Here is a 23,920-nt window from a genome sequence, read left to right as displayed (position 1 = left end):
TTGTGTGTTATTTTCTTGAATTGTTGTGTGTTATTTCCTTGTATTGTTCAGTGTTATATCTTTGCATTGTTGTGTATTATTTTCTTGAATTGTTGTGTGTTATTTCCTTGTATTGTTAGGTGTTCTTTCCTTGCATTGTTAGGTGTTCTTTCCTTGCATTGTCGGGTGTAATTTCCTTGTATTGTTGAATAGTATTTCCTTGCATTGCTGGGTGTTATTTCCTTGTATTGTTGAATAGTATTTCCTTGCATTGCTGGGTGTTATTTCCTTGTATTGTTGAATAGTATTTCCTTGCATTGCTGGGTGTTATTTCCTTGTATTGTTGAATAGTATTTCCTTGCATTGCTGGGTGTTATTTCCTTGTATTGTTGAATAGTATTTCCTTGCATTGCTGGGTGTTATTTCCTTGTATTGTTGAATAGTATTTCCTTGCATTGCTGGGTGTTATTTCCTTGTATTGTTAGGTGTTCTTTCCTTGCATTGCTGGGTGTAATTTCCTTGTATTGTTGAATAGTATTTCCTTGCATTGCTGGGTGTTATTTCCTTGTATTGTTGAATAGTATTTCCTTGCATTGCTGGGTGTTATTTCCTTGCATTGTTAGGTGTTCTTTCCTTGCATTGCTGGGTGTTATTTCCTTGTATTGTTAGGTGTTCTTTCCTTGCATTGCTGGGTGTAATTTCCTTGTATTGTTGAATAGTATTTCCTTGCATTGCTGGGTGTTATTTCCTTGTATTGTTGAATAGTATTTCCTTGCATTGCTGGGTGTTATTTCCTTGTATTGTTGAATAGTATTTCCTTGCACTGTTGGGTGTCATTTCCTTGCATTGCTGTTTTTTATTTCCTTGTATTGTAGGGTGTTATTTCTTCGCATTCACATAGTTCCCTTGTCCAATTTATTCCATATCCAATTAACTTCAATCCGATTACAGAGCAGCTCAGTGTTCTGCAGCCCAGTAAAAAGCAGGGGACTTGCAGCACTATGAGAACCTGATTAAATCATCTTAATAGTCATGGAAAACTGCATCTATCTATTGCCTCTTGAGAGGCATGGGGTTAACACTATTGTAGCAAAAATATCAACTTTAGGTTTTCCTGTTATTCTACCCTATCCTATGCTTATAAATAGTGCTTAACTCTTGTAATTTAATATCTTTATTAATTGCTTTGAAGCACAAATGCTCAAACGAGCTGTAAATCTAGAAACCGGAGTTAAGAACCATTGACAGCAGCAGATATAATGTGGGGATATTGCTATCAAACTTGCTAATCAGTATAGAGAATATGCCCTTAGCTTTAATGGGGTATTGATTGTTTCAATCAATCACATTATAGCTGTAAATTTGGATCAGTGTCAATTTGCTCCTGTTTTGTGCTTTCTGCAGTTTATACATCCCTGCGTCTGAGTAACTATTTTGCTATATTTGTGCACTTTTTGTTTTCGAGTTATATCCACTGGAAATGCATGAGATTGCAGTATGCATTGAAAGGTATAAATATGAAAGTATGGCAAATATTTTTTTAATAGCACATAAACCAATATCCATATGAATTAACAAATTTTAAAGAAAACTAATATATACTAAGGAAATGAATTACTGTAAATTTGTTTCCTTTAAATTAGCTATAAAAAAGTAAAATGCTTACCTATGCTAGAGAGCGGCACTAAACCTTCTATTATGCACAGCTCTGCGTACTGTGAAGAAGGCTCAATATTAGCGTGGCTCCCCAAGTGCGCTATAGGTAAGTATAAGGAGCATTAACATTTGTTTTAATAATAACAAGTGTAAATGTTACTGAATAGTTCAGCAGACGAATATTTTGAAGAAATAATCTTTCAGAAAACTAATTCTAAAAGATTCCTTTGAAACAAATTTTTCAGTGTTGTACTAGTCAAATACCTACGGAGATACACAGATATAAATACACACACATCCATATACACCTTTAAATCCTTACCAGTCCAGCATCTTGTCATATATCATTTGTTGTTTAACCCTTTAATCCAGGCCTCATGTCACACTAAATATTCTCGCTTACTTTTGGCTTTCGCTCAAGCGCAACCTATAACTTTCAACTCGCAATACCAGCGCTATTTAGCACGATCATGATATACATTGAAAGTATACATTGCACTACAGCAATGACGGCCAGACTGACCCTTCTCTGGTAAATCTGATATACCATAGACTGTGATATCAAGTTACGCGCTAATGTTACTTATCAAGTCATGCGCTATCTGTAGCACGCCACTTGTAATCTAGCCCAATATTATCTAATGTGTGTGTATTTATTTTTATTTAAAAAAAAAAAAAACACTTTATTGCAATTAATAACAAACATCTAAATATTTTATTTCATTTTGTATACATTTTATAGTTTTAAAGTGTGACCTGAGCTATCTTGTTTTATTTTTTATTACATAAAAAAAGATGAACTGAGCATGTGCTGCCCTAGGAGTTGAAAGTAAGAAAATTGAGCTTTCAATAAGTCAAGTTGTTAAAATAGTTAAAGGGACAATGAACTTTTTTTTTTTTTTTTTTTTTTTTTTTTTTTAATCAAAGTTTTTTTTATTGAGGGAAAAAGAAAAACACAGATCTGAGACAGTGTATCTGACATATATCAACATAATAGCATAATTCGAATATACAAATTAGAGAGTCAAAAAGCAACAAAGAAAAGAAAACACATGTTATGAACCACATATGATATGGAGTTGCCACTTCAGTGGGGCAACCTCTCAAACAGAGTTAAAGGAAATAATATCAGAGACACCTCTCAGGTCGGCAAGAATTTAGGGACTATCAAACCCTCAATATATTTTTTTTTAAAATATTATGTCTGTCAGCCCCCACTTCAGGGGGGTTGGGGGATACTATTATATGCTCAGATTGAGAAGAAAGAAATCGTGCTGACCTAGCTAGTTCCAATCATGCCTCCCTGGTTTGTGGCGTAGGGAGGTAACCAGAAAAAAAGGAGATAGGGGGAGGACAAAGAGAGGGAAGAAGAGGGAGAGGGAAGAGGAAAAAAAAAAAAAAAAAAAAAATATAATGATTATGCATTTATATACAGAAAGCTCTTATCTCCACGGACTCCTCTCCACTTATCACTGAATTTGTATCCATTCAGACCAAATCTCCCAGTAAACGTCCATTCGATCAAGTGAACTGTATACTGATTTTTCCATAGTCGCCAAGAATTGCACCGTTTCACAAACAGCAGTCAACGAGGGTGGTTCTAATTGCTTCCACGCTCTAGCAATACATAGTTTAGTGGCGGAAATAATGTATATCAATAACTGTTGATTATGTTTAGGTAGCCCGTCATCGAACACATGAAAGACAACACAATGGGGGGTCAGAGTTACGGACAAGTTCATGGAGTTGAGCAGAATCTCAACATCCCGCCAAAGAGGCACCAGCTTCGGGCACGTCCACCATATGTGGAGGTCAGAACCTTCTTCTCCACATTGTCGCCAACATAATGGAGACGATCCCGCAAACATCTTGGACAATTTAGTGGGGACTCTATACCATTTTAGTAGTAGTTTGATATAGCCTTCAAAGATAGTCACACAATGCAGTGTCTTTTTCGTTAGAGTTATTGCCTTGCCGATATCAAATTCGGTAAGTGTCGAATTTAAGTCCCTGCACCAAGCTTTAATCTGCCAAGGAAGACCCTTAGACTGATCATGGAGGAGAGCTCCATAGTGAAAGGTCAGTGGCTTGTAACTTCCCAAACCGCCTCGCCATCTATGCTCCCATTTAGAAAGCTGTCTGGGGTTTCGTTTAGGGAAATCCCATGATTTTAGTAAGCTCAGTAACCTATAGCATTCAAATCTCAGCCAACGAGGGGGGTCATTAAGTGAATTAATAATTTGCGAAACAGACTTCAGAGCGCTATTGGAGTAGAAGTGTTCAGATACCGAATTTTGTCCAGTATCCCAGAATTCTGTGTGAATATTGGGTAGGTTCCAAACCAAGCCTCTCATCTGGTTTATTGAGGGAAAAAGAAAAACACAGATCTGAGACAGTGTATCTGACATATATCAACATAATAGCATAATTCGAATATACAAATTAGAGAGTCAAAAAGCAACAAAGAAAAGAAAACACATGTTATGAACCACATATGATATGGAGTTGCCACTTCAGTGGGGCAACCTCTCAAACAGAGTTAAAGGAAATAATATCAGAGACACCTCTCAGGTCGGCAAGAATTTAGGGACTATCAAACCCTCAATATATTTTTTTTTAAAATATTATGTCTGTCAGCCCCCACTTCAGGGGGGTTGGGGGATACTATTATATGCTCAGATTGAGAAGAAAGAAATCGTGCTGACCTAGCTAGTTCCAATCATGCCTCCCTGGTTTGTGGCGTAGGGAGGTAACCAGAAAAAAAGGAGATAGGGGGAGGACAAAGAGAGGGAAGAAGAGGGAGAGGGGGGGGGGGAAGAGGAAAAAAAAAAAAAAAAAATATATAATGATTATGCATTTATATACAGAAAGCTCTTATCTCCACGGACTCCTCTCCACTTATCACTGAATTTGTATCCATTCAGACCAAATCTCCCAGTAAACGTCCATTCGATCAAGTGAACTGTATACTGATTTTTCCATAGTCGCCAAGAATTGCACCGTTTCACAAACAGCAGTCAACGAGGGTGGTTCTAATTGCTTCCACGCTCTAGCAATACATAGTTTAGTGGCGGAAATAATGTATATCAATAACTGTTGATTATGTTTAGGTAGCCCGTCATCGAACACATGAAAGACAACACAATGGGGGGTCAGAGTTACGGACAAGTTCATGGAGTTGAGCAGAATCTCAACATCCCGCCAAAGAGGCACCAGCTTCGGGCACGTCCACCATATGTGGAGGTCAGAACCTTCTTCTCCACATTGTCGCCAACATAATGGAGACGATCCCGCAAACATCTTGGACAATTTAGTGGGGACTCTATACCATTTTAGTAGTAGTTTGATATAGCCTTCAAAGATAGTCACACAATGCAGTGTCTTTTTCGTTAGAGTTATTGCCTTGCCGATATCAAATTCGGTAAGTGTCGAATTTAAGTCCCTGCACCAAGCTTTAATCTGCCAAGGAAGACCCTTAGACTGATCATGGAGGAGAGCTCCATAGTGAAAGGTCAGTGGCTTGTAACTTCCCAAACCGCCTCGCCATCTATGCTCCCATTTAGAAAGCTGTCTGGGGTTTCGTTTAGGGAAATCCCATGATTTTAGTAAGCTCAGTAACCTATAGCATTCAAATCTCAGCCAACGAGGGGGGTCATTAAGTGAATTAATAATTTGCGAAACAGACTTCAGAGCGCTATTGGAGTAGAAGTGTTCAGATACCGAATTTTGTCCAGTATCCCAGAATTCTGTGTGAATATTGGGTAGGTTCCAAACCAAGCCTCTCATCTGGTGTATTGGGGAGGGGTGCGGGGCAATCTCCGAATGATGTCTGAGACCATGCCATAAACAGATGTTTTGTTGGACGATAGGGTTTGCAATTTGTTTAGTTATAGACTTATAGCTGGGAACCCAAATGACGTCCGAGAGGTTTAAGCTCTGAGGAATGGACATCTCTTCCAACCCATACCAGACCGGTTTTTCTGCACCTGGGCCCCAGGCAGATATATGGGAGAGTCTCGTTGCTTCATAATATAAAAAAATATTTGGGAAGGCTACTCCCCCTTTAGCGTGTTCTCTTTGCATAATCTTATGCCCTATCCTGGGTACTTTACCCTCCCAGACATATTTAGTAAATATCTGGTGTATCTGTTGGAGTATATTATGTGGAATGTTCAGCGGGATACATCTAAAGATATATAAGGCCTTTGGGAGTAAGGACATTTTAACAGTGGCCACTCGACCCAGCCAAGATATCTCTCTAAAGTCCCATCTGCGAATTAAAGATTGTAATTCTGTTAGTAATGCATCAAAATTGAGTTTAATTACAGAGTTAATGTCGGCACTAAGTTTTATACCCAAATTTGTGAGGGATGAAGTAGACCATTGAAAATCATATCTGCTCTGTAGAACATTAAGCTGTTCTTCGGGAATATTAATGCAGTATGCCTCGGTTTTGGTTACATTGATTTTATAAAAACTAAACCTGCCAAATTGTTCCAACAAAGAGAAGACCGAATTGATCGAGGAAATGGGGTCAGTAAGGAGAATCGTGACATCGTCCGCATATAGGACGATTTTCTCTTCTCTATCACCAAAAGGGGCGCCTCTAATTTGTGGGGAGTTTCGAATGGCTTGTGCTAGTGGTTCCATTGCTAGGGCAAAGATTAAAGGGGACAGTGGACAACCCTGTCTAGTGCCATTGGAAATGTTAATTTTTGGGGAGCAAAAACCCGTACCTCTCACTCTAGCACATGGATTGGAGTATAATACCATAATCATATCAATTGCTTGCCGGGGAAATCCAAAGACCTTTAGCACTTCCCATAAGTATTCCCATCTGACCCTGTCAAAGGCCTTCTCGGTGTCTAATGACAGGGCCATCAGGGGCATATTAGAATTTTTGACCTCAGTAAAGATATTAAGTAACCTCCGGGTATTATCAGGGCCCTGTCTGCCCGGAATAAAGCCGACTTGGTCAACCTTAATCAGGGATGGAAGCAGATGTGCCAATCTATCTGCTATTAATTTAGAATACAGTTTGGTGTCTACGTTAAGTAGGGATATGGGTCTAAAATTGGAGCATAGTGAGGGGTCTTTCCCAGGCTTGGGAATTGCAATAATAGTGGCCTCTAAGTGCTCCATAAGAATGTGGCCCTCCGATTTTATCTCATTAAAGACCTGGCATAGTATTTGCTGCAGGTTGGGGTTTAATTTTTTGTAAAACAGACCAGTAAACCCGTCTGGACCCGGTGCTTTATTATTTTTAATTTGCTTGATCGCCTCACTAATTTCAGATACAGAAAAAGGTTCAATTAGCTTGCTGCCATCTGCTTCAGACAGCAGAGGCAACTTTAAAGTTTGTAGGAAAGTAGATATATCATTAACCGGTGCTATAACCGGTTTCTCAATTATTTCAATATTATAAAGAGTCTCGTAAAACTCGGCAAAAGATTTGCCAATGTCCTCTGGCGAGTATACCCTATGACCTTTTTGGCTAAGATAAGGGATCCTTGAGGCTGCTGCATGATTTTTGAGTTTCTTTGCTAGCAAAGAGTCTGCTTTGTTGCTCTTGTAGTACATAGTAAGTTTGAACTTTGAAACTGCTTTTTTAATATTTTCTATTTCCAAGGCCTTAATTTGGTCTTTTAGAAATAAAATATCAGTGGACAAGTCGGTAGAGGGAGCTTGTTTGTTTAATTTTTCTTTTATTCTAAGATCGCACACCAGTTTTCCTAGGGGGGCACCCCATTTTTTCCTCTGAGCAGTCAGTGTAGCTATGCAGAAGCCTCGAACAAACGCTTTTAGGGCAGCCCATCTAATTTGATGGGATGTTTGACCTACCGGATTATTTATGAGGAATTCCTCAACTTTTCCGGAGATTTTTTGCAGGAAGGTGTTATCGTCCCAAAGGGACTTAGGAAATTTCCATGACGGCCTATTTGAAGTATAGCTTCCTTCATTTAACGAGAAGGATACCGCGTCATGATCTGACCAGGGGCAGCTGTGTATTCGGGATTCCGAGATCCTATTCATAGTCCAGGAATCGACAAAAAAATGATCCAACCGTGAGTAGGACCGATGTGGGGTCGAAAAGAAGGAATAATCTCTCGAGTTGGGGTGACATGATCTCCAGACATCATACAGTGAAAACTGATGTATAAGACTACGAAACTTAGAAGATATGTTTTTAGAAAACCTATCTAAGTCTTTTCCACACGGAAGCTGTCTATCAATCAAAGGATCCCATACCATGTTAAAATCACCCCCCAACACTAGGGTCCCCTGTCTCAGTCTCTCGGCTAGATGTAGAACTTTCCGAAGGAATACTGATTGGCCCTGGTTAGGGGCGTATATATTGACTAGAGTGTAGATGAGATTATTTATTTTACAAATCAAAATCAAAAATCTACCCTCAGGGTCGCTTTCGACATGTATCTGATGAAAGGCTACTGTTTTGTTTATTAAGATAGATACTCCCCTGCTTTTATCTTGATGGAGAGAATGGAAATTCACTGGGTATTGCAAAAACTTTATTTTTGGGAGTTTGTCAGCCGCCCAATGTGTCTCCTGAAGGAAGACCACATCACTGCGAAGTTTCTTAAAAAAGTTGTGAGCTAAGCTTCTTTTAGTTGGTATGTTTAGACCCTTTACATTTAAGGTCGCAAAACGAAGTTGAGATATCGACTTCATGAAGAAAAAAAAAAAAAAAAAAAAAAAAAAAAAAAGGGGAAGGGAGTAAGAGAGAAAGGTAGAGAGAGAGGGGTTACACAAGTTAGATTAAGAGTCAGAATAAGAGGAAGCTAAGAGACAAGGCCAGGTAGACAAGATATACCTTAGCTGAGGCTGGGGGTTAAAATAGTTACAAATTCACAGGCCAGCACGTCTAGTTTAAAACTATGGAGAGAGAAAAAAAAAGGGGATGAGTCTAAGGAATCTGCGTTCACTTGTTTACTTTTGGTAAACTGTGGTTTTACCCGGGGGGGGGAGGTAGGCACGTGGCCTGCTGAAAAAGTTCAGCAAATAGGTCTAAAGTCCGGGCCAGGGACAATCTAACTTATCTTGAGATAGGGAAATTATTATCTAACAGTGCAATCTTATCGACCTCACTCATCATAATATGGTGGGTTGGCGGGAACATAATAATACGTAGGAGCGTTTAGCCCTTCAATTCCTGGGAATGGGTGAGATATAATATGATCAGCTCACTCAACTATATTGTACCATGTAGTTAAATGCTATCTGAGCTAAGGGAGACATTCAGCTAAATACTATCCATCTCGAGCCCAAATAGGACTTCATTCTGCTTAAGTTATATAATCACTTGAATATAGTCTAAAAATGTACAACTGTAACAAAACATTCATTTAAAAGAGGGTATCACACTAGTAGCTAACAGGATATGAAACTCAGTAAAGTGGTATGAACAAGCATATAAATTTGAACAAGTTAGAACTATCATCTAAATTGCAAAAGCAATCTGGACCTCAAGGATATATTTAAAGTCTGTTTGAAGAGATAAAGTCCAAAAATGTTCATCAGCAAAATAAACTAAATGTACATACATTTCGTTCCTGGACAGAAAAACCTGTAGAGGGCAAAATTAGTAATACATAAGAAATAATGACAAGCAAAACAGTATAGAGGCCCAGAATAAGGTGGAACTAAAACTTAGCGTAGGAACATCATCATGTAACAATAAATAGCAGTACTTCAATAGCATATTTGACATAAGAAACATTCCTACACCCCAAACAGGAGGTGCATATGTAGAAAACACCTTAATCACTAAGAATAGCTTTACATCAGTGCAGATCATGTATATTAAACCTGCAACATGCAATTGATCGTACCTATTATAGTAAGGTAGGTAGGTGGAAAAATTATCGTGAGGGAGAGCGTTTGGCCCTTCAATATCTGGGGATGGTATAAGATCTGATAGAAAAGGCCTCACCCTTAGTATCCTCCCAGACAGCACCTGTAGCTATAGTCTATAATGAAGTGTAGGGATATCTAAACTAAAATAGACATTAAATAAAATACTAGCTATAATAGACTTAAATGTTAGCTATGTTAAACTTAAACAGGGCTTTGCTATATCTGGGTTGTATAATCACTTAAATACAGATGAAAAAAAATACAACTTTGACAAAACTTTCTTAGAAATCTAAATGCTGCGACATGAAATAGCAGGATATGAGACTCAAGAAGATGATGTAGTTAAACATGTAAAATTAAACATAATATTGTAATCCTCCAGGCTGCAGGAGTAAACCAAACCCCAGTAAAGTACTTAAAGTCTGTGTGAAAAGATAAAGTCCAAGGTTGTTTGCCAGCCAGAAAAACTAATTGTATACTTAATACAGTCCTGGTCGACAAACCTGCAGGTGTGTCTAGTGATATTTCTAGATCAATTTTACCTATGGGGCATTATGACATTCCATGTAAGAGATGCAAACATTAGGAGCCCCTTATCCATTTAAACTAGTTGTGTGACCGTACAGGTCATGTAAATTAAACCTGCGAAAAAATATGAGGGAAAGAAAATATGGTTAAGATCAACAAACAAGTTTAGTAATACTCATCAGCCGTTGACATCTGTCTCATCTTCTCCTTGGGTGAGTGCAGCAGGGCTCATAGCGAAGTTATGTCTTTTGGCGGGGATGGAACGTTGAGGGAGAGAACCCCATTCCAGTGCAGAAGGCCTCAAAATTGAGGATGCTGAAGATGGTCGTACAGAATCCTTCTGTGTGAGAAGAGCTTCCCTTGGGTCCTGGGTATTCTGTGTAATCCAGCCTTTGAGCAGAAGATGACCTTTATCTGGGGTATCAGCCGTATAGAGACGACCCTCTTTATGAATGAGGAGTTTAGTAGGGTATCCCCATCTGTATTTGATTCCTTGTTGTCTTAGGGTTTTCGTGACTTCTCGGAATAACCCTCTTTTCTGGATCGTGAATTGTGATAAATCAGGGAATATCTGAATATTTTTGAATTTTTCAGGCAATATCGGACGCTGAAACATTGCCCTTATAATTTGTTCTTTATAAGTAAAGAAATGAAACCTAGCTATCACATCACGAGGCTTCTCACTAGGTACATTTCTTCCTTTAGGGAGCCTGTGGACTCTATCCACCAGAGCCTCATTTGGGAAGCCAGCCGGTCGGAGTGATTCACAAAGCTCTGTAAGAAAAGCACACAATTCAGATGATGGGACATCTTCGGGAATACCTCTGAATCTCAGGTTATTCCTTCGAGACCGATCTTCCATGTCGGCCATTTTTGTTTCAATGGAGTCTAGCATGTCTACTAGTATTTGGGAATGATTCGCTAAATTGCTCTGCTCCACTGTAAGGTCTTCCTGCTTTCTCTCCAGGATATCAATGCGTTCACTGATAGCACCTATGTCCTTACGTAAATCTGCTGCAGAGTTTTTAATGGCCTTAGTGAGGGTGTCTTGAAGGGAGTTTAACCTCTCAGTGAGTGTGGATACTATATCTGAAACAGCTGACTCCGCCATGGTGTTTAGAGGATGGGAATCACACTCCCCACTAGTGCTTGTTTCTGTGTGATGTTGAGAGATAAGAGCACTATCTGAAGCCTTGTCTGCCCCTGATTTCTGTCTGAAGTGGTCAGCAACAGACTTTCTATATTCACTTGGGTTAGCGGCCTTCCGCCTTGCCCCCTGTGGCATGTTATATGCAGCGCCTGTGTGCTGCGGGCAAGGGTAGGTGGCTGAATATAAGAAAAAAAAAGAAGAAAACCCTCAGAGAAAATGTAGAAAGTTTCTAGGCCCACCTGCAAAAATTTATACGACAGAGGGGGGGATTATGAACCCTGTAAACTGTAGGTCAAGATTAATCCCTATTTATGGATCACTGTACCAGGTCCCTGGCCCAATGGACCACTGTAACATTCACATTGTATGTGTCTTCTTTTCACTTATTAACTCCTTTATGTGAGAGAGGTGAGGAGCATGCCAGGACAGTTCAGATGTATGATAGATGGCTCTATGGGCTTGGCTAATTTTGTAAGAAGGCCCTATGGTGTTTTAATAGTTAGGGCCTTAATAAGTCCTGTAGGTTAATTGACCCTGCTCAGTTACTGCCAAATTATATCATAGTTCTGCTTATCTAAGTAGTGGTCAGATGCAAGTGAGGGAATGTTCTCAGTGCCACCCTGAACTGAGCTAACAAAGAGGCCCCAGGAGGGGTAAGTGGGCTCAGGGCAGTATAAGTCCTGTAACCTTGTAATGTTTGTGTCCTGCAACCTTCATACAAGGTTCTTTGTAAACCCCAAGCTTACCCTCTGGAAAGATGCCACTGCAGCTCCTTGGTGCGTGATCGTCAGATCTTTATGGATGTCAACGGGTATGTCGTGAGCCCGTGCACAGGAGGTAGTATGCTCTCCCAACAGACAGATATAGCTGTATTCCGGCGTAGGCTGTATGCCGTGATTCAAACGTAGGCCGCAGCACTCCAGGGAGGAAGGGCGTCTAGCAAAATGGTGGATCTTCGCGCCAAAATTTGGGAGTGCTCCGGGCAGCGGTAGGTGATGACAGGTAGCTGGGGTTTAGTAAATAAGGGTTGCGGTAGCTCCCGCGGCCGATGTGAGGGACTGGTAATGTGTTCTCACCAAATTCAAAGTAAGTCCAGGTCTAGGTCGGGTAGGTTGTGGCCTCAAGTTTCGGCAGCAAGTGAAAGGATCAAGCCGACTCCTGAGCTGCAGAAGTATCCTAGTCCAGCGCTCCGGAGTGGATCCCCAGCCCTCCGGAGCAGAGGTAAGGAGCCTCTGAGGTTGTAGTAGGTGAGCGGGTCAGCTTCCAGTAGGGACGCGCAGTAGCGTCTAACAGACTCAAAATTTTTCGTCTAAATTAACAGATCGATGATCACTGTGCAGTGTCAGGCAAAGTTATAATGATAAAAATCTAAGTATTAGGGCTAAAATAGTGCTTTTTAATGCCCAAATGTCCGGAGCTCTCACACTTCACGTCTGCTCTCATAGGCAGTTAACTCCGCCCCCTTTTTTTTTTTTTTTTTTTTATAAAATGTTTAGTTATGATGTTAGCTTTGTTAGAGGGGTGAGTGGGGCTCGGTTTATAAGACAGGAGGTGATTATGAGACGCATTAAGAAGACAAAATACTAATAGATGGTTTGCATTAGGCAAATGTCCCCTTCTCTTTTCTCTTATATTCTGTGCTGTGTAGTTGTTGTGCTGGTGGGGGGGAAGAGATTTGGGGAAGATATTTTCGATTGGTTTTCCCCCTCTTCATGTGAGTTAAAGGGACAGTCAACACTTACTTTAACATGTTTTTATATTGAAAATAACAAAACGGAGGTCCGCCTACACTATACCCCTCCTGCCTTGCCGCCTTGCTTCTGTCCTAATCAGCGGCGCTAACTACTCTAATACCCGGTAAATATGGATGCCGGACTCCCCCCACCATTACGTAGCTGCCTTCTTCTTCAACTGATAAGCAAATCAGAATCCAGTCCTCGGACTGAAATTGCACGCGCTTGCAATTTCTGTCCGATGCCTGGATTCTGATTTGCTTATCAGTTGAAGAAGAAGGCAGCTACGTAATGGTGGGGGGAGTCCGGCATCCATATTTACCAGGTATTAGAGTAGTTAGCGCCGCTGATTAGGACAGAAGCAAGGCGGCAAGGCAGGAGGGGTATAGTGTAGGCGGACCTCCGTTTTGTTATTTTCAATATAAAAACATGTTAAAGTAAGTGTTGACTGTCCCTTTAAACACTTGACTATTTTCATCCAATATAACATATAAATATGTAGGCCTCTCATCCTTTATGTTTTCTATGTGGTTATTCAATTGCACTACTTGTTTGGCTGATTTATCTTAAGACTGCTGCTCCTTAACTCATACGTCACCTCTGAGGCGGCGGACAGTAATCTGCCCAATTGCATACGATCGGGTTGATAGACACCCCCTGCTAGTGGCCCATTGGCCGAAAATCTGCAGGAGGGAGTGGCATTGCAAAAGCAGTTCACCAGAACTGCTTGTGTAATGACAAATGTGACAGCGTATGCTATCGGCATTTATCGATGTCTGGCGGACATGATCGCTACAGCGGATCATGTCCGCCAGACACATGATAAATCAGTCCCTATATGTTAAAAATGAGAATAGAAGTGATTCTTCTGTTCGTGATCTGTGTATCAAGTGATTGATAGATGCGCACTCGTCTTTGTACTTGATGAATCAATGGCATATGCTTTTTACACATACATTGTTATTGGTGATTTGTATCTAACGTGGTTGTAATTTTCTCACGGAATAGTATAAATAGACTGGTAAAAAGTCTAAACACTTATTAACTTTATGACAGTGGCTAACCTTGCTGTCTGTCAAATAAAACCCAGATTTTTCCTCCAAATAAGGCAAATGGTGAGTGGAGTTTGGCTTGAAAAATAATTGCAGTAAAAAGGATATTAATTGGTTTTAATTAACTTTAGACTTTGCTGATGTTATTCTATAGCAACACAACTGTAATGTCTCATTATTACAAGATGTTTGCTGTCCCTTTAAACACATAGTTAAAGTCAGCTTCAGAGCAGCTATACACTAATGGGACCCAGGAGGACACATCTGGTGATCTAATGACAAGAGGCATATGTTCATAGCCACAAATCTCCACATGGCTCCAACTAGTGCATTGCTACTCCTGAGCCTATCTACGTATGATCATTGTGAATTGAAAAGTCACTTAAAATGACAGGCTCCCTTTAACCTATGAAAGTATCATCTTGACTTTCTTGTCTCTTTAGTGACTTTAGTGACCGACTGGAATTCCGGTGTTCGTCTACAAGGTACAGGAGGTGTTGACAAATGTATTTGAATGGAAATGAATTAAAACAGCCCATGATGACCAACCTGATTAGTATCAGAAGGATATTCTGGTAGGTTTAAATCTAGACCATTGAAGAATGTGAGGAGAAAAGTAAGTGAAAGGAACGACGTCACGAGCATAAATAGGGGAAAATGTCAAACAGCAACAGTTATAGAAATGTAGATGACAAAAATAAAGACCAAGAAATAAAAAAAATGTATTAAGACCAGTGAGGAAGAACGTGTAGCGCCAATGTAAATGAAGCATAAAAAAGAATAGGAAATTTTATAGACTTTCAAGTAGCAAATCCTGTATAATATCATGAATAATGTGACTGTCAAGCTCTGTCACCCTGTTATTTATCCTATGAATATATATCCCTGCATTATGTTTATTTCTAGCCTTGATAAAAAAAAAATACAAATAAAAAAAAGTAGGAAAATAATTACTGAAGCATGATAAGAGAAAACGAAAGAAATCCAATGGTTATGGAAGCATAAAAAAATAAAACACAAAATGAAACGTGGCCTTCCTTGAGGTGCTAGCGTCACTAACAGGGCTCCATAGCTGTTCAGTGTTTGGATCTAGTGTATTTATTTCAGTGTAATTATGGGTGACAAATAGGTAAATTGAAAACTAAAATCAAAGAGAAAAAATCAACTGAAGTGAATTGGTTTATATTATTCTTCCCACCTCCCCCTTCCCCAAGCACATTCCCACGTCCCTCTGCCTTGCAGCTTGTTATTTCAGATCTCTGCCGGTTTTGGCCTTTCCTCTTGTTCCTGGATCTTCTGAGTGGTGATGCTGTTGTCTCTCTCTCCGTACCTCCCTCCTGTCTAACTAATGACATAAATTCTTGTCATTAGTTATTGCAGTGGTACAAGTCTCCTAATAGATGCCAAGGGAGCTCATAATGACTGCTGGAAAATTAATTTCATATCTTCTGTTTATGAGAACATTCCAGTGGGAATACGCATGAAAAGAACAGAGGGCTTTGGGGTCCTGGCCAGGGTGAAGTAGAAACTAAGTTTCCATTATAAACTCGTTACCAGCACTAATCTTTTTAACAACAACAATCTGTGGAGGTACAGTTCAGCTAAAATATATAAAATTGGTTGTTCAAAGCTAAAGATCTGTCGTCAACATGTTTTTTTTTATTATTTTAGGAGCTGCGGAATCTGTTGGCGCTCTACAAATAACCGATAATAATAATAATAGGACAACACAAAAGGAAAAAGGAGTATGTTTCCTGAAAGCAATTGCAAGGGCAATATAATCTGCTGCTGATCCAATGTATAAGGAAAGATAACAGCACCTTTAATTCCAGGCGCATTTCTTTAGCTGTGACAGCTCAAAATGCCAAAACACATAGGCCACAATATGCTGCCTGAAATGAACATTTTAGTTCTATCCTTTTTATGCAGGAATAAAATTTCAAGATGTCATTGAAGACTAATTTTGCCTGTAGCAAGAAGTCCCATATAATCAAACTAACAGATCTATCCAGAGCACAGTGGGCTGCCAAAAATACACTAATCATATCTTCCTGATACATACACAGGCTACTATCATATTTATAAGATCTTCATCAAATAACCATATTTAGCATTGTCAATTTCATATCACCTAGTAAAATAATTAATGGGTGAATGTCTTTAAAGGGAATATGAGAGTTTTAAAAGGTAATGCTTATTATAATATGTCAAATTATATAGGAAAGTGTACAATTCCAAACGACTGAGAAGAGTGTTATGTAGTTATATTGTAGGAGGGGGTACAGTGGTAAATGTATGTCAACCCTATTGAGAGGTGGATATAATCAATCATAAAGTTTAACATCATTCCAAATTCATTATCCCTCCCACCACATAAAAAAATAGAATGGTTAATATTATTCATGTTAATTTGCCTCTTTATAAGCTAAAGTTCAAAGTTGATTGAACTAATGCATTTCACTGCCAAGTTTTTTTTTTTTAAATAATCTTTGTTCCTATAAAATGTAACACATATTAATAAACTAAAGTGTTAATGTGCACTATAAGGAAAGTGCTATGGGTGTATCATGTCCAGCCTGACACTGCACAGGTGTGGATATATTACTGAGACAGATTAAAGGGACAGTCTACACCAGAATATTTATTGTTTAACAGATAGATAATCCCTTTATTACCCATTCCATAGTTTTGCATAACCAACACTGTTATGTTAATACATTTTTTACCTCTGTGATTATCTTATATCTAAGCCTCTGCAAACTGCCCCCTTATCTCAGATCGTTTGACAGACTTGCATTTCTAGCCAGCTGGCTCCTAGCACAGTGTTATCTATATGAAACACATGAGCTAACACCCTCTACTGGTGACAAACTATCAAAATGCCCTGAGATGAGAGACGGCCTTCATGGGCTTAGAAATTAGCATATGAACCTCCTAGGTTTAGCTTTCAACTAAGAATACCAAGAGAACAAAACAAAATTGGTGATAGATGTAAATTTGAAAATTGTTTAAAATTACATTACCTATTTGAATAATGAAAGTTTGTTTTGGACTAGACTGTTCCTTTAAATATTACATCTGTGTACTCAATATATTGTGCAATTGTCATTGCCCTATTAAAAGTAGTGCCAGTTACATTCTATGGCCTCTAGTTATGAAAGTCTGGCGGACCTGATCCGACAGTGCGGATCAGGTCCGCCAGACCTCGCTGAATACGGCGAGCAATACGCTCGCCGTATTCATCATTGCACCAGCAGCTCACAAGAGCTGCTGGTGCAACGCCGCCCCCTGCAGACTCGCGGCCAATAGGCCGCCAGCAAAGGGGTGTCAATCAACCTGATCGTACTCGATTGGGTTGATTTCCAGCGATGTCTGTCCGGCTGCTCAGAGCAGGCGGACAGGTTATGGAGCAGCGGTCTTTGTGCTTCATAACTGCTGTTTCTGGTGAGTCTGATGACTCGCCAGAAACACGGGGCAATCAAGCTGCATTTGGAGCTTGATACATATGCCCCTATACATCAAATATTACTAATTTATTGCAAGACATTTTTTGTTTTTATTTATTTGGCTAGGTAAGAGGTAAAGCATCCTGCCATCCTTAGCCTTTTTTGTATCCTCTCCCCAAAATATTCAACTTGCCTTCAATGCAATCCTCACTGGAAAGTAAGCAACCATTTGTCTGCCTGTTTACAGACTTTAAAATCCCACTGGGCTCTGTTGGTATTTTCAGACATTCTGTCCAGTGTGTACACTCTTATTATAGATTCATAAAGGTGACAGGCAGGAACAATTCAGAGCTTGTTTATTAATGCTTTTCATTCAATTTCAGCACCTTGGATAGCTCCGGTACCAAGGCAGGTTTATCTTTTTTGCATTAAGGAGCTCTGCCTGTATTTATATCTGTTGCTTTATGTATGGCATACCCGATGCTTGTGTTTATTATAAATGTAACACATTGTCATACGCAGACTATGCACTAAACCTCAACACAATATCAGAAATGATGTTAAAGTGAAACAGCCTTCAGTTTATATCTCAGTCTGTAAAGATAAGCAATAGTCCCTGTGCAATATCTGGAGCATCTATCATTCCAAGAACCTTAAAGTGATTCAGTTTGCAGATCTTACATTGCATAAGTTATTTTACTCCTGTGAAATAAATACTATGAGTCAAATACATTCATTGTAAATCCTATAAGGCAAGTTATTGCTGTATATAAGGAGAGATGAAGCACAATAATACAACATACAAAGTTTAATTGTGCATAGTAAAAAGCACTTTACAAGATACCTAATTTATGTATTTTGCCCTCATTCCTGTAAACTACTTTTTTGCATTTCTGTTGAAATTGTAAGTGCGTGCTCCAGCCTAATCCTGGTACATTCCACACATTGTACTAAATTACAAGTGGAGTGCAAACATATTAGCACTGTTGAGCACTAAAACTGCTTAAGGTTAATCAATAGCATTCCCATGTTTGTGCTGGTATTACAAGTTGAAAGTGAACAGTTTTTTGCTCTAGTGAAAGACTCAAGTGTGCCAATATCAGGAGATCGGATAACGTGACTGAGTTAAAGGGATAGTCTAGTCAAAACTAAGCTTTTATGAATCAGAGAGAGCAGCAATTTTAAGCCACTTTCTAATTTACTCCTTTTATCAATTTTTCTTTGTTCTCTTGGAATCTTTATTTAAATGTAAGCTTAGGAGCCGGCCCATTTTTGGTTCAGCACCTGGGTAGTGCTTGCTGATTGGTGGCTACATTTAGACACCAATCAGAAAGTGCTACCCAGGTTCTGAACCAAAAATGCTTCTATGCTTACATTTTTGCTTTTTCAAATAAAGATACCAAGAGTACAAAGAGAAATTGATAATTGGTGTAAATTTGAAAGTTGCTTAAAGTTGCTCCTCTATCTGAATCATGAGAGTTTTAAGTTTGACTAGACTGTCCCTTTAACTACCTTTCCCCATAGACTTCTACAGAGCATGACTAAAAGCTTCTTAAATCGAAAGTGCTCTAGGACAACTGTATTACAGCCTAAGATTAAACATTCCAATGTTCTTCACTTAAAAAAATATTCTTCTTTTTAAATATATATTTTTATATATGTATAGCTGTATATATTTTTATATATGAATATCTGTATATATTTTTATATATGTATATCTGTTTATATTTTTATATATGTATATCTGTATATATTTTTATATATGTATATCTGTTTATATTTTTATATATGTATATCTGTATATATTTTTATATATGTATATCTGTATATATTTTTATATATGAATATCTGTATATATTTTTATATATGTATATCTGTATATATTTTTATATATGTATATCTGTATATATTTTTATATATGTATATCTGTATATATTTTTATATATGTATATCTGTATATATTTTTATATATGAATATCTGTATATATTTTTATATATGTATATCTGTATATATTTGTATATATGTATATCTGTATATATTTTTATATATGTATATCTGTATATATTTTTGTATATGTATATCTGTATATATTTTTATATATGAATATCTGTATATATTTTTTATATATGTATATCTGTATATATTTGTATATATGTATATCTGTATATATTTTTATATATGTATATCTGTATATATTTTTATATATGAATATCTATATATTTTTGTCAAATATACTGTACATGTGATCCTTCATTTTTTATTTTTTTTGTATAGCCTATATCAGCATTTAAACATTTAAGAAAATGTCATTTTTAAAGTCATTGTTATCAGTTTTCTTGGTTATGCAAATTAAGGGCTAAATTTATTAAGCTGCATCAGAGGCTTTTAAGGCTACGAGAGACAGGTTTTCATAAGTGAGCCGGCTGTCTGATATTTAAGAAGCAGATGCTGTTTCATTTTCCTCTCTGCCTCTTCAGAGGTGGAGACATCAATCACCCAGACATTTACTCGTTTGGGGTGATTAACAGTTCCTGCTCTAGTGCAATTGGTTGCACAAGAATCCTCTTGTGCAATGTTGCATTTCACAGTGCAATGCAAAACTGCAAGTGGCGATTCACTACTTGCTAACCTGTATGCCTGCGGGGATAGTAAATCTAGCCCTAATAGCATTTCAGGAATGCACTGCTTAAAAATCTTGGTATAATCCATGAAGCATGTTGCAGTGTCACTTACCCCATACTTAAGTATGATGGAGGTACTTAAGCTTCTCTGGATTAAAAAGGTCAAGCACTATGTTCAGCAGTATTTCCCAACAAAATAAGAAATAATTGTATATTGGAATGTTGTTTTATACTTAACAAAACACTTTATGCAGATAACATGTTAAATTTAATGTCTAAAATTAAGTCTGACAGTTTAATAATGCCTAGACAAGGGGGAATTAAAAACATATTCACTGAAAAAAACGATCTTCTGAATTTTTTAATAGAAACATGTTCTTGGCCAATAAAGCAATTCAGTAACTCTGTGCATTTAAACCATTGACATCATATATATATATATATATATATATATATATATATATATATGTGTATAACTCTGGCAAGAACAGATTTGAATTTTAAACACTGTTCTAGATTCAATAAAAACCCTTTAGTGAATCTAACATCTCATGGAAAAAAACTGCTGCAATTACACAACTCGAAAATTGCAGAATCCAAAGATATTTGCACCGGCATCACATCACCGCCTGAGGTTAGATACTCCTCAATTCATTATAACTGATCCTATTTCTTTACTGTTTACCTTTTGATGCATAGTTCCACTTCATAGTACACCGGTGTCACAACATTGTCAATAAATATTACAGAACAATCAAATTAGAAAAAGTCCCTCTGTAAAACAGTCCAACTTAAAATATGCAAAAAAAAATCAAAACAAACAGTTAAAAAGAAATAAAAATTACCGTAAAATTAGATGATTCTCAGGCCAATAGGCTTTTTTATGAATTCTGCATGCTGGGCTGAGATGTAGGTGAAATATCTAATTTACGATATTTCCTATGTATGACAGTTGTAATTATTGTAATTATTAAAGTGGTTCTTGTTTGATGTGCAAAACCATTTATTGGCCTATATGGGACCACATAAAACTACAGATGTTAATGTCAGGACCACCTATTAACAAAAATAGAACCAAGGTTCATAAGGAACATGATCTCACCTTTACAATGAGGCAACCTCACAAGCATTAAGGAATTTATGTTCTTAAAAATTCATGGGTCACCAAAAAATAATCCACATCCAGAAAAACAATAGCCAGCAGCACTTCCTTAAGATAAAACGACCTTTATTCCAAGAAATGGGTCACCAACATAAATATCCTTAAACACTTACTTTTCCACAACTAAAAAATAACATTGGATTTGCCCATGGGTAAAACAGATTGACATTACCCCACCATATTGGATGACATCAGGAAGAAATATCAACAAACAGATACAAACACTACTTGTTAAATCAACTAAATTAATATTATTATTATTAATAATAATAATAATAATAATAATCATCACTTTAAAATGTAGTGAAAACATCAAAAACCACAAAAATGCCCTCAAAAATATTTCTGTTATAATCCATTAAAAAGTCATAGACAGATATTTCTATGGTTTTGAAATACAACAGATTAATTGCACTCGTTACCTGTTGGCATCACTACAAACTATTAAAAGTGATTAATTAACATACAGACCCTTCAACCAGTAACACAATCTCTTAAACCAACAAATCACCATTTTGTTTGTCATAAATTCTGTGCATTTGTTTTTTGGATTAGGAAATCAGGATATTAACAATGCAGATTATGATTTTGTGTTGTTTTTGAGAGGTAACCACTGGTAACTTTAGAAGTATTAACAGCATTTTGAAATTGTAATCCCTGAAAAAGCAAAATGACAATAATGGACAATGTTCATAGTCATTATCTACTGAAAACAAACACAAGATTGTGATCAGCACCAAAATGACTAATGCATAGGGGAAAATACCTTACAAAATCATGTCATGTGCCCTTTATAATTAATTTTGCCAGATTTTTTGTCAAACTGAAAATAATTATTTTCCTCCTGTCTTGAAAGGGTCTAGCATAATCCAGAAATCGGAGCCTGTCGTCATGTACACGTTTTGTTGATACGTGTAGTAGCAGTTCATTTGTTTTTATTTATATCCATAACTGACCACTTCAAGGGAGATAAGATAAATATACTCAAAAGACAGTTCAAATGGTATATCCCTAGACTGCAAAATGATGCAAATCTAGCTAACAAAACAAAAATAAATATTCAAAAATATAAAAAATACCTATATAGGATTTATTTTACATTGAGATATTTTGCAGTTCATGTACACAATGCAGGGCATACAAAAATATTACTTTAGAGTATATGCACTACAGCTTTAAGAGTCTATTTATATACATATTTATTAACTATTTGAAATGTATGTTTTGTTTGAAAACAACTAAAATCATATAGCAAAGTTAAAGGGATACTAAACCCAAATTTCTTATTTAAAGGGACATTAAACACTAAACACATGCTAGATAGAATGATGCATTCAAATAAAAGATTAGTCCATGAGTATTATGTAGATATATTTTATAAAGTTTCATTAGTTGTTTAAAAAGTTACAAAATAAGTGTAAAGTTTTAGTGTCTATAAAACACTGGGAGCTGCCATGTTGTAACTTGTGTTACCTTCTCTGCTGTGGCCAATTAGGGACAGTTATACATAGGTCACTAGAGTGTGCAGCCAATGGCTGTGCTGGATTTAACAGTGTTCTGCACTTCCATTTCTAACAGGAACTGAAAAGCTCACAATTTCAGAATGGAATTACAGGTAAATACAATTTATCATTTTATATTACCATCTCAAAGTGTTTAATGTCCCTTTAATGATTCAGATAGTAGAGCATGTAATTTTAAGCAAACTTTCTAATTTACTCCAATTATCAATTTGTCTTCGTTATCTTGCTATCTTTATTTAAAAAGAAGGAATGTAAGCTTAGGAGCCAGTCCATTTTTTATTTATAACCTGGGTTACGATTGCTTATTGGTTGGCTGAATGTAGTCACCAATAAGCAAGCGCTATCCAGGGTGCTAAACCTAAAATGGGCTGGCTCATAAGCTTTACATTTCTGCTTTTTAAATAAAAATAGCAAGAGATCAGAGAAAAAAAATTGATAATAGGAGTAAATTAAAAAGTTGCTTGAAATTGCTATTCTATCTGAATCATGAAAGAAAAAATTGGGGTTTAGTGTCCCTTTAACTGAATTATTTTTCAAACCACACAAAAATGACACAAATTCTTTCACTTTTTAGAATTTCAGCTTATTATATTGTTTAACTGTATAATGTAACAATTCAGTATAACAATATATACATATTGCTCACACCTGGAAGGCTTTTGATTTCCAAACCAGATAACTCATAAAAAGTCTATTTAGCCAGCCCTCTCTGCGTGTTAATACAGAGGGGCCGAATTCATTAATACAGAGGGGCCGAATTCATTAATACAGAGGGGCCGAATTCATTAATACAGAGGGGCCGAATTCATTAATACAGAGGGCTCAGAATGGAGCTTGATACCCCTGTTTCTGTGCGAGCCATCAGGCTCCCCGGAAACAGCAGTTAGTCTTTAGACCGCTGCTCAATAACTTGTCCGCCTGTTCTGAGGCTGCGGACATCAATACGCCCAATCCTATACGATCGTGCTGATTGACACCCCCTGCTAGCGGCTGATTGGTCGCGAATCTGCAGGGGCGGCATTGCACAAGCATTTCACAAGAACTGCTGGTGCAATGATAAATGCCGACAGCTTATGCTGTCGGCATTTATCGATGTGAGGCGGACATGATACGATGTAGCGTATTATATCCGCCTCACATCAATAAATGCTGTATCTGAAAAGCAATTTAGCCAGTTCTTTTTGACTGCAAATA

The sequence above is a fragment of the Bombina bombina genome, chromosome 8 (genome assembly GCF_027579735.1).
Source record: "Bombina bombina isolate aBomBom1 chromosome 8, aBomBom1.pri, whole genome shotgun sequence".
Taxonomy (NCBI): Eukaryota; Metazoa; Chordata; class Amphibia; order Anura; family Bombinatoridae; genus Bombina; species Bombina bombina.
Note: the sequence above shows the minus strand (reverse complement) of the source record.